Genomic DNA, 12,634 nt, shown 5'->3' with positions numbered 1-12,634 from the left:
GAAGCATGTTTTATCATATTATACAAAATTATGAATTACAATGTATACACAAACAGATATTTTATAGCATGTACAGATTACCATGACTTCCAAAATGTTAAAGTCATAACACTATGATATACGGTTTATGCAGTTTAGATATTACAGATAAGTTATTATAGTTTATAAAGTTCAGATATTATAGAAAAGTTATTATAGTTCATAAAGTTCAGATATTACAGATTAGTTATTACAGTTTATAAAGTTCAGATATTACAAAACAGTTAATACAGTATTTTCAAAATAGTTTTCGGTGTTATGGTTATTTTGGAATCTTGATGAAACAGTAAGATATATATAGAAAATAGTATATACGGTATCAGGTCCTCATGAATCAATTTATGTTCAATTGGCAGAGTACGGTACTGTTGCTATTACATATCAGAGTGCAACCACACATTTTAGATAGTGTTTGGAAGGTTTCCGTCAATCGCACCTGGAGGGATTGTAGGCTCCCCAGAAGTATGGGTTGAGGTGGCCGGTTTGACGAGGTAGATACCAATACTATGCCTAGGAGAGATTGCAGATTGGTTGGGCTGAGGATTGGTAGAGTTACAGTTGACTTACCTGGTAGGCCAATCAGAGTTAAGTCCCGCCTACGAGCCACACAACCCTGTCATGAGGCGTTAAATCATGACGTACAGTTTTACAGGGTATTTTCACAGTTATGTATATGTATATAGATTTATAGAATATCAGCAGACATATTACAATACTAAAAGTATGAATAAGTAGAAACTCAGATATTACAGATGTGTTTTAAACCATAATAGATATGAAATGTACTGTACATTGTCTTATCTGCTTTCACTGTTTCAGTTACTTATCAGTATAGTGTTTATGGAGCTCTATTGCCACACACTAGTAATAACATATTTTCTCTTACTGAATGTTGTCTCACCTCGGTGATTTAATTTTTCAAGTGATCTAGTTAGGCAAGTGGATCATCCTCGCAGATAGAGAGGGTGATTACACTACCTTGTTTGTAGGGTAAGTGTATACAAGAGATTGTATTTTTGAGTAGATGATACTGGGGTGATGTATATATGTATGTATGGTTTGGGAAGAATTACTAAATTTTGGTATTGTAAATGTGGATGTACAGTTTATGTGTTTTGCTGCGTAGGTGTGTACATGATCAGGGATTCCTCAGTACTCACTTAGGGCCTAAGATCTTATAGTAGATAATTCAAGGGTATTAGAGTAATTTTAATTTTAATTATTATCTATAAAAAAAAATGGTATAGAATTTCGGGTCATGTTAGCTTTGATGCAATCCTAAGAGGGGGGGTGAATTGGAGATTAAAAAATTACCTCTTAGGTTTATCTAATCCAATAATCAGTATTACGCAACCTATGGGCAGTCTAAGCGATTTCAATCCCAAATAGATATTTAATCAAAGCATAAACATACAGGTGCAGAAAATAAAGTGCGGAAAGTAAATTGACACCAGATATGTTATCGAGATTCGGCCAAATTGCTTATGTCCCCGCCTTGGCTACACCAGCACAAGGATTTCACTACGGCTCACTTAACGAGTGAAGTGGCATCATTTACAATTAGGTCAATTAGCGAGGCTGACCTCAACCTACACCTTACCAAGATGGTGTACCTAACTTTCCTAACTGGGTCTAAACCAATCCGGGACTATTCCACAGGGCTAGTTTCCTTCTTCAAGCCCACGCTTGGAATACAACGAATATAAAATTTATGTACACAGAAATTTGCTTCTTCAAAAGCAAATATGTACACCAATATAGCTTAAGCAACAATGCAAGCATGAATGATATGTAAATATGCTCAGTGCTTAAATATGTGTGCTAAACACTCAATCAAGTAAGAATAATCAATCAAGCTCTAGAGTGTATATCAAAACAAGATTTGAAACACAATATTTGAATATCACAATATCATATCATGATTTCAAAAATGTTAGCAAGATGATTCAAACAACCTTAACAGGATGTTCTCAATATTCTAATCACAAGGGATGTTTGAATGCAAGCTTGTAAAATAATTTTTGCACACAAATATATAGGCTAAGGTAACTTGCAATGACAATGCAAGAACCACAAGCCTTTAAGTTTTCCCACACAATATTTATCAAATAAAATCAATGGGAGAACTTAATTTTTTACTCTCAATAAAAATCAATCAATCAATACAACAAATGAGAGTATGAGCAAATTAGAATGAAGCACAAGCACACTAATTATACTCACAAGACTTGAATGATCAAGGAAAATGGAGTGTATGAGTATATAGGAGTAGTATAGGTTCTAAAATGATTTTTGAATTTGATAGAATTTTTGCGTTAATGATCTTACTAATCCTTGCTAATTTTTGCAAATGAACAAGTATATATAGGTAAGGGCTGATTTATGACCGTTGGGGACATAATAGGGATTTTTAGAAAAGTTTTTAAACTTGTTTAAAGAAAATAACCCCATTTAACCATTTTAACTATGGTAAAAATTAATTCAACTCGAGAGCTTTCGGGGTTCCCGGTCCAAGGTTCGGGTGCCCAAGCAGACACAACACAAAAATGTGTTTTTGAGGTTTGATCACCTGAAAAGAAGTTCGGTTTGTTGAACCAAGCGATTCCTTAAAAAATTGTAGTTCGGGTGCCTGGTCTGAAGTTTGGTTGACCGAACTCATAAGTTCGGTCACCCGAGGCTATTTTGAATGCTAAGGTTCGGGTGCCCGGGTTGGTGAAAAGTATTCTGGCAAGTGTTTGGTCGACCAAGGAAGATATGTTCAAAAATGGTTCGATCTACCAAACACAAGTCAACAAGTTGACCTGTCCATGTTTCGGTCGCCCGAGGTTTTTTGAATGCCACAAGTTCAGTTGCCCGACCTCTCACAAGATTTTTAATTAAGTTCAATTTTGCTTTAATTAACTCCCCTGATATATTAAGTGATGTTGGGGACTTAGTGCACTATGTGTAGGTACCTAAAGTCTAACTAGGGTTGTTTTGAGCATACCTACCTATCATGCATGCTGCAAATTATTACAAGTCATATGGGTGTATATTCCATAATAAAATTACATCCTAGAATGAAGAAAATGAATAATAATTACAAAGTGCAACACAAATTTCTTCATTCTTATGCTTGATCACCGTACACCATCATGATGCGTCTTTCAATTCGAATACATGCGTAGGATGAACTTGTATGCAAGCCTCAGTACAAACATCAGTACCAAGAGTATTTGTCATTATCAAAACTGGGTGTGACCTATCAGGTCAACAATCTCCCCCTTTTTTATAATGACAAATACTTTATGCAAAAGTGGGTACAACCTAGATAGGCTCCCCTTGACTTTATGCATAAAGACAATTAAAACTCAATGTACTCAATTATTTAAATTTAAAATGTTCATTGTTGTACCCAATTTTTCCTCTTCTCTTCCTTTTGGTAACAACAAAAAGAGTTAAGAAATATAGCATGAAGGCAAAAAAATAAAAAAAAAAACAAAAAACAAAAATCATCTAGATACAAAAGATATATTGGGAAGTTTTTTTTAAAAAAATCGGCAGCATGCCGTTTGAAAATAGAGTATTCCCAAAATAACTTTGTACCTAAGTGACTTGTTATAATATATAGCAAATTTCATTCAATCAACTCAAATAGTACATAAGTCAAAGTGCTAATATAATCATGTAGCACAAAAGACTTGGGACATCAACTAATACCAATTATGAGTTGTTACAACTCTACCTACTTTCCTCAAGGGATGATTAAGCAAGGATGAAGATTAATTTTCGTTTGACTTTCACTCATCCTTTCAAAAAAATTTTTAATATTTAATCTATCATAATCATCTTTTATTTCCACTTGTCAGCAAAAATATGAATTCCCACAAGATATAAAGCAAAAAAAGATGTGGGACTGATACCAATTGTTAGAGTTTTCAAATGTATGCATTGATACCAGTTGTTAGTGTATTCCAACTAGATGTAGAATTATAGTACTAAATACATTTCATTTTCTCAGAGCCGTATGTTTTTCAAAGTAAAATGGCTTCCCCTAAGAATGTGCATTTTCATTAAATTTATACCTTGAACACAATGCAAGGTTTATTTTAGAAGCACAACTTAGGTTTTAAAACATTCGGCATTTATAAAAGATATAGGATATGTGTAGTGATTTTGAAAAATTTTGACAACATTTTGTCTAAAAATGTGATTTATCCCATAAAAATTGCCAATTTCAAGACATTTAAATATGTATGCACAAGCATCTCCAAATGGTTCAAATTAAAATGAGCTAAGTGCAGATATTTTAAAATACAAAAAAAGATTTTTCATGCACGTCCAATATCATTTTAGAAAAAAATTTAATATTTTTGGGAAAATGTCTATAAAAAATTCGGCAGCATGCCGTTTGTAAACAGGACATTTCCCAAATTAACCTATACAAAAATATTCTCAAATAGACAGTGTAATAACCCCAAAAAGGGATATAAAAGATTAGCGAAGTGATTCCCAAAAAAAAAATTTAATTAATTAATTAATTAATCGAATTTTTTTAAAAAAAAAGTAATTAAATTTTATTTATATTTTTATTAATAAAATATATTATTATTAATATTAATTAAATATATTATTATTATTATTATTATTATTATTATTATTATTATTATTATTATTATTACTCTCCTGAAGCTTTTAGCTTTAGAAGGTTTGTTCTTTTTTTTTTTTTTTTTTTTGGTTTCTTCTTTTCGTTCTTCTTCTTCTTTTCTTCTGATCGCGTGCAGAAACACACACACACACACACACTCTCTCTCTCTCTCTCTCTCTCTCTCTCTCTCTCTCTCTCTCTCTCTCTCTCTCTCTCTCATCGATTTCGTGACGAATTTTCGCCCGATCGAAATCGAAAGATATCGCTGGGCTCCATTCTCCGCTACCGTCATTTCTACCGGAGTGGATCGGTGGTAGGAGCAGCGTAGACGTATCTCCTGGGTTAAGCCAATTTTCCTTTTTTATTTAATTTCTTACAAATTATAAGTCCAATCGACGAACAAACACCACCACGAGAATCTAGAGATGATTCTCTACAAGTCTAGCGGGACGGAATTCTCGTGAGGTCGTCGTGGGCAAAACCCCATATTTGGGGTACAAGAGTTATTAAGGGACTTATTTTTAATTAATTAGTATTAATTTAGAAATGCTAAAATGTTGAGCATTTGGGGTTGAAGTAGGATTTCTAAAATTTAGGGCTCGGGTGAGCGCCGCAAGTGTAATTTTGGGACCCATAGGAAAAATTCAGAAAATTAAGTGGGGCTGTTAAATGTTAGTTTAAATATTAATTTATGGTATATGGAGCTTAGGGAAGGTTAGATGGGTATTATTTTAGAGAAATAGATTAATTAATCTGGGAAAAATGCAAATTGCAGAAGTTGAATTTTGGGCGCCAAGGGTATAGGAGTTGGGGTGTTAACGAGACTCTCAATAAGTCAGGTAAGGGGAATAAATCATAGCATTGTTTTTAGAATTACTATTTGAATTAATATGTGAAAATGAGCATATGATATTTTGTCTGAAATATATTATGATATAAATATCAGATAAATTATGTGGCATTTGAGTAATTTTAATTTGTGATATTTTGGAGTGTGAAATTAATATTTTATGAATAATAGATGAAAATTGTGTGGCATACGATGTATGTTGAAAAATGTGAAATATAATTATGTATTTTTTCTGAGAAAATAGTGAAATGAGAATGATTGATGTGATATATATATATATACGTGAGTAGAAATCATTTGCATGAAAAATGAGTTTGTACAAATTATTGATATGAGTATTTTGGGAAATGTGGAAATTTGTGAAATATGATATATATTATTATGAGATTATGAAATGTGCACAAAAAATGATGAGAATATTTATATTAAATTGAATTAAGATATACTAAAATATGATTGATGATATGCCAACACCGTACAATAATTGTGGGTGGGTGGTATTCCTTTCCTACTAATCCCGTTGGGGAGGTATGCTTAGTATGGAGACTGTGTGTCTGTGTGTGTGTGTGTGTGTGAAGTTCCTACTGATGCCGTTGGGGAGGTATGCTCAGTATGGAGATTGTGTGTGTGTGAAGTTCCTAATTATGTCGTTGGGGAGGTATACTTAGTATGGAGACTATGTGTGTGCGTGAAGTTCCTACTGATGTCGTTGGGGAGGTATGCTCAGTATGGAGACTCTGTGTGTGTGTGTGTGTGTGTGTGTGTGTGTGTGTGTGTGTGTGTGTGTGAAGTTCCAACTGATGTCGTTGGGGAGGTATGCTCAGTATGGAAATTGTGTTGTGAGATTCCTACTGATATCATTGGGGAGGTATGCTCAGTATGGAGACTGTGTGTGTGTGTGTGTGTGAAGTTCCTACTGATGCCGTTGGGGAGGTATGCTTAGTATGGAAATTGTGTTGTAAAGTTCCTACTGATGTCGTTGGAGAAGTATGCTCAGTATGGAAATTGTATTGTGAAGTTCATACTGATGCCGTTAGGGAGGTATGCTCAGTATGGAAATTGTGTTGTGAGATTCCTACTGATGTCGTTGGGGAGGTATGCTTAGTATGGAAATTGTGAATGTGTTGAGAATTGGAATTATGTGATTTAATGTATTATGTAAAGTACATAAATGTGAATTTATGTATACATAGATATATAATGAGTTAAAATGGGAAATGATTATGAAAAATGAAAGAGTGTGTGTTTTATAAAATAATAAATTGAGGCGAAGTGAAACTCTCCGCCTGAGGGCTTACTGAGTAAGGTGAGTGCCCTAATAGGTATCAGATGTGGCCATTCTTGGTTGCATAACGTGTTAGGGCAGAGGAAAGCTACATGTATGGGCGGGCAATTTTCCCTATTCTCAGGAACTTCGCAGGTAATTATGTGTGTTGGAAATGAATAAACTTGAGAAATGGTTTTAAAGCTTATAAAAGCTTGTGTTGTATATCTATATGATTATGTGAATGTGAATATCAGTGTATTTTCTCTGATGAAATGTTGTTTTGAAAAATAAAACATGTTATAACTGAACTCATATGGCCACATACCGTAAATAATTTATTCCTTTTTACTGAGATGTGTCTCACCCAAATTATCTAAATTTTTCAGGGAACGGGATAGGTAAGGTGATAAAGCTCCGTGATCATAGGGAGCTAGGACCTTAATATACATGGTGAGTTTGGACTAGGAAGGTGTGATTCCCTAGGGTTGTATCGTTTTTGGGTATGAGATAGTATTGTGTAAATATGTATGTTAGTACTCTGGATATTGTGTTCTGGATAATATAATTATACTGTCTTCCGTTGTTAGGTTGTAATAATGAAATGACTTTTTACCCGGTACCCAATGCGAGTCGGGTCGTATGAATGGTAGTAGAGTTGTTGACGTGGCTGATTTGTGAGTGTTGTAGATGAAGAGTAAATATAAATTTATTTATGTATTAGTGAAAAAAAAATTTACGAAAAATCGAGGCGTCACAGTTTGGTATCAGAGCCTAGGTAGCTAGGTTCTGCAGACTTTAGTGGACAGCAGAATACAATACCAGAGTATAGAAGTGGATTTTGAGGGGAATAGGAGATGAGTAGATTGAAATGTGAGTTAGTGATTGTTAGAGGATGAGGTGATAATTTAGGATTCTATCTTGCTGTCTAGAGGCAGGAGTACCGGGATTGTTTTTGTGTGTTTCCTGGGGTGACGATTTCAAGAAAACCATGGATACTATCACTAGGTCTTGTTTCTAAGTGGTAGGATTGAATCTTAAATGGGGATTAAGGATGTGGAGATGAATGGTCATAAAAAGAGTAATTTATGAGTTATAGCGATGTGTGGGTTGTGTGATAGTAATTGTATGCTGAGATTAGTTGCTCCCTTTGTAGAATGGATCCGAGGAACAGTACCACAAATACGTGTGGTGATGGAGTAGGACCTTCCAGTATGGGTGGTGCAGACCCTAACACAGTGTTGCGTAGCGTCACTCAGAAGGTGATGGCTGAGATGGCCAGGAGCTCGAGGGAGCAGAGTTGCACGATCGAGCAGTTCACATGTATGCGACCCCCATCTTTTGCTGGAGGAGCAGATCCACTGGTAGCAGAGAACTGGGTTTAGGACATAGAGGACATACTGACAATCCTTTCATGTACAGATGAGCAGAGGGTGTTATTTTCCATATTTAAATTGACCAGGGAGGCAAAGTGCTGGTGGAGGTCAGCAAGATTACTTGAGGAGCAGAGGCCTGACCCTGTAGCGATGACATGGAGTAGCTTCAGGGAGATTTTCTTTTAGCGGTACTTTCCCACTACGGTCAGGAGTGCGAAGGCGTCAGAGTTTCTGTATCTCACACAGGGGTCTATGACAGTATAGCAGTACGCAGTGAGGTTTCTTGAGCTCTACCAGATTGCCCAGTATATGGTACCAGATGAGGAGAGAAAGGCGAGAAAGTTTGAGGAGGGCCTGAGGCAGAATTTGTATGAGTAAGTGGTAGGCTTCCAAGCTCAGACCTTCTCAGAGATAGTGGACATGACTGCAGTGATTAAAAGCAACATGCAAAGAGGCGCAGCAACCCAAAGCAAGAGGAAGAGGCCTGCGCCTTCTGATTTTCAGGCAAGGCCCAATCGAGAGCTGTGGAGGAGATATGATAGCAGAGGGGGATGACGACAGGGAGGAGGAAAGCGAGCAGTGCAGGGTAGACAGATGCCCCCTCCTTGTCCCAGATGTTTGAGGAGGCACCCAGGAGAGTGCCGAGCGAGGGAGGTTGTCCGCTATCAGTGCCACCAGCTTAGGTATTTTGCAAGGAACTGTTAAGCATCGCCAGCGGTAGCGGCTGCTCCTCGACCATACAGAGGAGGCTATCAGGCACCTTGAGGTGGACAATAGAGGAATAATGCCCTGGCACGAGTTTATGCACTGACGTCTGGAGATGTTGAGGGGGTGGGAGATGTGGTGATAGGTACTGTTTCAATACTGTCATTTAAAGCTACTGTCTTATTTGATTTTGGGGCGACTCATTCTTTTATCCCCGGGATTATGTTAAGTTGTGTGGGTTTGGGCCTTAGCAATTAGATATTAGTTTGTCTGTTACTACGCCGACTGGGGCTGTAGGATATGTAAAAAGATACTCAGAGATTGTCTGGTGGGTATTCAGGGGAGATCTTTGTCAGTTAATCTGGTAGTTTTAGTGGGCAACTAAAAAATACAATTATAACTCAACTATATATGAAAAGAAGAAGAAGAAGAAAACATAAAATACCTAACAAACCTAAATTTGTCATAATACTTTGGTGGGCAACTAAAAATTTATATGGCGAAAATGTAAAATTATAAAGATCGAGTTCATTTTATTTTATTCTATTCTTCCATGCCAAACAAATCATAAGTTTTAAACCGACATTGCTCAACCTAATTGCTTTGAAAGTGGCCACATGACATTGTTCGAATTGGGCTGACTATCTTTTTTCTTTTCCTTTTTTTGTTTCTATAAAAAAAAAACACTGCGTCTAATAATAATGCTCATTCTCCCATGAGGAATGAATAGTATGAGTGTTTCTATGCTGTCCATTTTACTCCCCATTTGGTGCCTAACAATGACGAGATTGCATTTGAGATTAATGGTGAGGTAGATCCATCTATATATTTTTTTTATAGAAAAAGAAAATTAACGGTGTTGGTTTGTGGTGGCCTTTGGAGTAATGATCCATTCTTTCCCTTCCCAAAATGATATGACATAGCATCTCCACCTTTTATTTTTTGGATAAATTAAATTGACATCCCTATGTTTGGGAATATATTAGTGACATCACTGAAGTCAAGAATATTATGTTGACATCTCCTTTTTCTCTTCTTTTCCTTCTCATGTTATGAATTACCGTTAGTAGATTTAACCATTCACAAAGGAACTACAAGCTATAGACTACTATATCTTTGATTGTTAACTATTGAAAATTCAACTAGTGAGTTTGTCCTTCATTAGAAAATTTGAGTGTATAATGGGTATTTATATACTTGGTTGTACTCAAGACCTAAAAGCATTAACTTTTGGATCAAGTTGATGCTCATCCATGTACACCAAGCAAACAATTGATGAATTCCCTACACTTGAAGACTCCCCTGATCTAAACAAGTGGTATCAGAGCCAATGGTTCAAGTTGGGCATAAGTGTTTATGCATGTGCTCCTGTGGATATTGACCCTATAGAAGAGGAGCAGCGAACCCTACGAATGCTAATCCTGGATGAATGGACTCCCATGGTTTTCAAGGTTTTTCCATGGTTAAGTAATTATTGCTAGTTGGTTGCATGACACTGAATGACAAAAATAGTTTCCATTCAAAGTGTAAGAACTTGACCCGAGATATGTAGATTGAATAAATGAAAAAGGGTAAAAAGATAAATTTTATAGGCTTCGTCGACGAAGCCATTGTTCTCGTCGACGAAAGCCTTCATAATCTTTGTTGCCAAAATTCAAAGTCTCGCCGACGAAGAGATACCGAACGTGTTGTAAAATATCATAATAGGGTTCATCGCCGAAGGAGCCGGTTTGTCGATGAAATGTGTGGATGATTCATCGACGAAGGCGCCATCTCGTCGATGAATTGGACCAAGTCAAGGGTCTATAAATAGGATATTTTGTTGTTACATTTCTAAGAAACCTCAAACTCCTCTCTCTCTCTCTCTCTCTCTCTCTCTCTCTCTCTCTCTCTCTCTCTCTCTAAGATTTCAGACCGTTAGTTGTCAAAATCAACGATCTGACGTTACCACGTGGATCAGGAGGAGAATAACTACGTTTATAGTGGATCGGAAATTCATTTCGAGGATTTTCAAGTTTTGGCCCAAAACCGAGGTAAGACTCTGAATCTGTTTTTGTTTCGGTAAATATGTAGGGAATAGGATTATAAGAAAGTATTGTTCTTTGTTGTGTAGGTTTTGGGAACTCGGTTCGTAGTTTTGGAGCCTTAGAGTTCGTATTTTGGTATTCGGGAAAAGGTAAGGGGATTTTATTTATATAAGTTATTTTTTAAGTTGAAATCAGTAAACATGTAGTTTACGATTGTATGTATGTTTTGACTACTTATTTAGGAAAATCTATTAGGTGAAAATGTGGGATTTTCGAGTTACAGTTTTTGGAAAAATTTAGGGGTTTTGGGTATCATCTCTATTTCATTAGAGAAATCGTACGTTGTATAAAACTGTAGTATTGAGATGATCGTACCCATATTTGTATTAAACTGTATTCTTGGATTGAAAACAATATGATTTGTTGTACACCAAATAAGTGTGAAATAAACTGTTGTATGTAAAATGTTCTAAGTTTTGTAAAACAACTAGGGGCGGCTAATTACCGTATGTTGATGGGTATAGGAACATGAGTTCCAAAATTGTTCCAAGTTTTGTAAAATAGCTAGGGGTGGCATTACTGTACGCTGACGCCATGTCTCGACTACTTACCCTAGGCGAGAGTGTCCGGATCTATATCCGAGGGTGTGACATATCACCTAATCTTTCCAACTAGCCACCGATGGGTGTGAGTTGACACCGTAGTGGCAACAATATCTCTGTGGGGCTTCAACTAATGCCAGGTTATCAAGTGCTCGTATTGGCAACGTTATTGCTGTGAGGCTTTGGTTATTGCAAGGTAATTGGGTACTTAGTGTGACGACACTAACCATATGTTTGGGTATCGTATGTACTGTAACTAGATTGTAAAAAATACTTGAATTGTATTGTATTGTGTTATGTTTTATATTGAAATAACACTCGTATGCCACACACTGATATAACGTGCATTCTTCCTTACTGAGAAGTGTCTCACCCTGAATATACAAACGTTTTTCAGGTCCTTTGGGTAGTCGAAACTAGCATCCTAGCGTTCGGGAGCATGGATGTCGGTTAGCTACATAGAGTACTTGAGTAAGTAATGATTTTGTAACCGGGTTGTCATGGTTGGGTTTTGTAGACACCTGGGGTACGTATTGTATTTGTGGAATGTAGCCTCTAGTTATGTATAGACTCTGGTATGGTATGATGTATGTAATAAAAAGAACATTTTCGCTGCATATTTGATGTGTATGGATATGTATGTGATTGTATATAGGGTTTACGTGTACACCATGAGGTTGGACTCTCCTTCAGAGTAGTATCATGTATGTTTTAAATGATATAGAGATAGGTTAGGTTACAAAAATCACACCCGGGACCCATCTGCGGGTTTGGGGCATGACAACATGGTATTAGAGCTAACCAGGTTATAGTTCTTGTAGACTTGGTTAGGCGTAGTTATGTGTACATACCAGAGTATAGGATGTAGGAAATGGGCAGAGTAGGTCGAGGGTTGTCTTGTTACTAGATGGGGATTTGTTAACGGTATACTATGTTTTTCCTAGAATGACAATTTCAGTAAAATCACGGCAAACCTTTGATGGTTTCGTGTCGATGTGATAGGACAGACCTGGACCCGTGAGAGTTGTAGTTAACATGATTAGCTTACAATGATTGTGTTAACTGTGTACGATATAGGAATTCTAACCGATTCCTATCTTACTTTCAAAATGGAGCCCAAGGATAACAACTTGGATAATGGTTC

The sequence above is a fragment of the Malania oleifera genome, chromosome 5, assembly GCF_029873635.1.
Source record: "Malania oleifera isolate guangnan ecotype guangnan chromosome 5, ASM2987363v1, whole genome shotgun sequence".
In the NCBI taxonomy this organism is placed as follows: domain Eukaryota; kingdom Viridiplantae; phylum Streptophyta; class Magnoliopsida; order Santalales; family Ximeniaceae; genus Malania; species Malania oleifera.
The sequence above is the reverse complement of the archived record's forward strand: the minus strand, read 5'-3'. Positions refer to the sequence as shown.